Consider the following 2,500-nt stretch of genomic DNA (forward strand, 5'->3'; position numbering starts at 1 on the left):
TGCGCGCAGCCTGTGCGCGCAGCTTGCGAATCTGTCGACAGTGAGGCTTGCGAAACTTGTCCTGCCATGGCATGCGCGCAGCCTGCACGCAGCATGCGCGCAGCATGCGCGCAGCATGCGCGCAGCATGCGCGCAGCATGCGCGCAGCATGCGCGCAGCATGCGCGCAGCATGCGCGCAGCATGCGCGCAGCATGCCGGCAGCCTGGTTCCAGGTTTTTTCAAATGTCGACAGAATTTTTCAAACCTTGTCAAACCCCATTTTTATTGAAATTTCCTCGCACAATAAGCTCCCTATAATTAAGTCTATGATTTTTAGGACCTTCTCCAACTTACAAAATGATATTTAGGACCTTGCCTTGCCCTCACATGCCGTGCCCATTCAAGGCATTACGAGAAAGTGAGGTTATTGGAGGCTTCGGATGGCGTGGCTTGCCTTGCCTTGCATTGGCATGCCATGCCCAAGTTGTGGCCTACACCAAGCCATTCAAGCCATGCGTTGCCTTACCTTGGAATTGCTCATCATCCAATGCATTCCGAGAAAGTGAGTGTAGGCGAGGCTAAGGATGGCTTGCCTTGCCTTGCCTTGCATTGGCATGCCATGCCCAAGTTGTGGCCTACACCAAGCCATTCAAGCCATGCGTTGCCTTACCTTGGAATTGCTCATCATCCAATGCATTCCGAGAAAGTGAGTGTAGGCGAGGCTAAGGATGGCTTGCCTCGCCTTGCCTTGGCATGCCGTGCCCATGATGTGGCCTTGACCAAGCCATTCAAGCCATGCGTTGCCTTCGCCTTGGCATGCCGTGGCCTTGCCTCGCCATGCGATGCATTCCGACAAAGTGACGCGAAGCGGAAGCCTATCATGGCGTAAAAATGTCGACAAAATTTTTCGACATTTGAATAATGGGGTTTGACAAGGTTTGAAAAATTCAATACAAATGGTAGGCTTGAATGTCGACAAAGTGACGCGAAGCGGAAGCCTACCACGGCGTAAAAATGTCGACAGATTTTTTCGGACCTTGTCCTGCCATGGGCTGCGCGCAGCATGCCGGCAGCCTGTGCGCAGCGTGCGCACAGCATGTCGGCAGCGTGCGCACAGCATGCCGGCAGCGTGCGCGCACCATGCCGGCAGCCTGTCGACAGAATTTTTCGAAACTTGTCCTGCCATGCGCGCGCGCAGCTTGCGCGCAGCGTGCTGATTCTGTCGACAGTGAGGCTAGCGAAAGTTGTCCTGCCATGGCGTGCGCGCAGCCTGTGCGCGCAGCTTGCGCATCTGTCGACAGTGAGGCTAGCGAAACTTGTCCTGCCATGGCATGCGCGGCGCCTGCGCGCAGCCTGCGCACAACATGCGCGCAGGCTGTGCGCAGCGTGCGCGGAGCTTGCGTGCAGCTTGCGCATCTGTCGACAGTGAGGCTAGCGAAACTTGTCCTGCCATGGCATGCGCGCAGCGTGCGCGCAGTCTGTGCGCAGCATGCGCGCAGCCTGTGCGCAGCATGCGCGCAGCCTGTGCGCGCAGCTTGCGCATCTGTCGACAGTGAGGCTAGCGAAACTTGTCCTGCCATGGCATGCGCGCAGTCTGCGCGCAGTCTGCGCGCAGCATGCGCGCAGCCTGCGCGCAGCATGTGCGCAGCATGCCGGCAGCATGGTTCCAGGTTTTTTCAAATGTCGACAGAATTTTTCAAATCTTGTCAAACCCCGTTTTTATTGAAATTTCCTCGCACAATAAGCTCCCCATAAGTAGTCTATGATTTTTAGGACCTTCTCCAACTTACAAAACTAAAAAATTCCTCCCGGATTTGTTTTAATGATTTTTTCAATTTTACGACTTCTAAAAATAATAAAAAATACTTCCCGACTTCAAAAATTTATGAAACTTTTTCCCATCATAGATTGCATGTTTCTTAGTATCCCTGCAAAAAATCACGTCCAAATACCTTGTATTGAATTATTTAGAGCCCATTATGACTCCTCGCGCATAGGTGATGTCTCTTCCTGTCAAAGGGCTAAATGCATAAAATGCTATATAGGGGGGTGTGTGTTGCCTGCATATGCATGGCAGCCCATGCCTTCCTAGCTGCAGCCCCCTTCCCCCACGCCACACCCATGTCATGTTGCCTCGATATGTTGCCTCGGTATTATGGGTTTGGTGTCGGGGTCGGGGGGCTGCCACCCATGGCGGTGGTGGCCGGAATCCGGCCGCCGCCACCACGCCGCCGCCATGGGTGAGGGAGGAAAAAAAAGGCGTGGAAAGTTGCGAAATGGGGTTGTCTAGGCTTTTTTTTGGCATGGGAGAGCATGGAGTGCTAGGAACTCCTTCTCAAATGCACGGGCATGTCGACCACAACCTCATTTCTCAACAACAACCACCCGTGTGGGGTGGCGGTGGGTGGATTAGTCGCGGATTGGGGCTTGCCAAGCCAATGTTTTCAAAAAATTTCATCAAAATTAAAAACAAATGTTTTGTTGCCTTCGGATTTGTGGGCGAGCGGCGAGTCGGAGTGG

Source organism: Prunus avium, unplaced genomic scaffold (assembly GCF_965620075.1).
Source record: "Prunus avium unplaced genomic scaffold, drPruAviu1.hap1.1 HAP1_SCAFFOLD_64, whole genome shotgun sequence".
NCBI classification, from domain to species: domain Eukaryota; kingdom Viridiplantae; phylum Streptophyta; class Magnoliopsida; order Rosales; family Rosaceae; genus Prunus; species Prunus avium.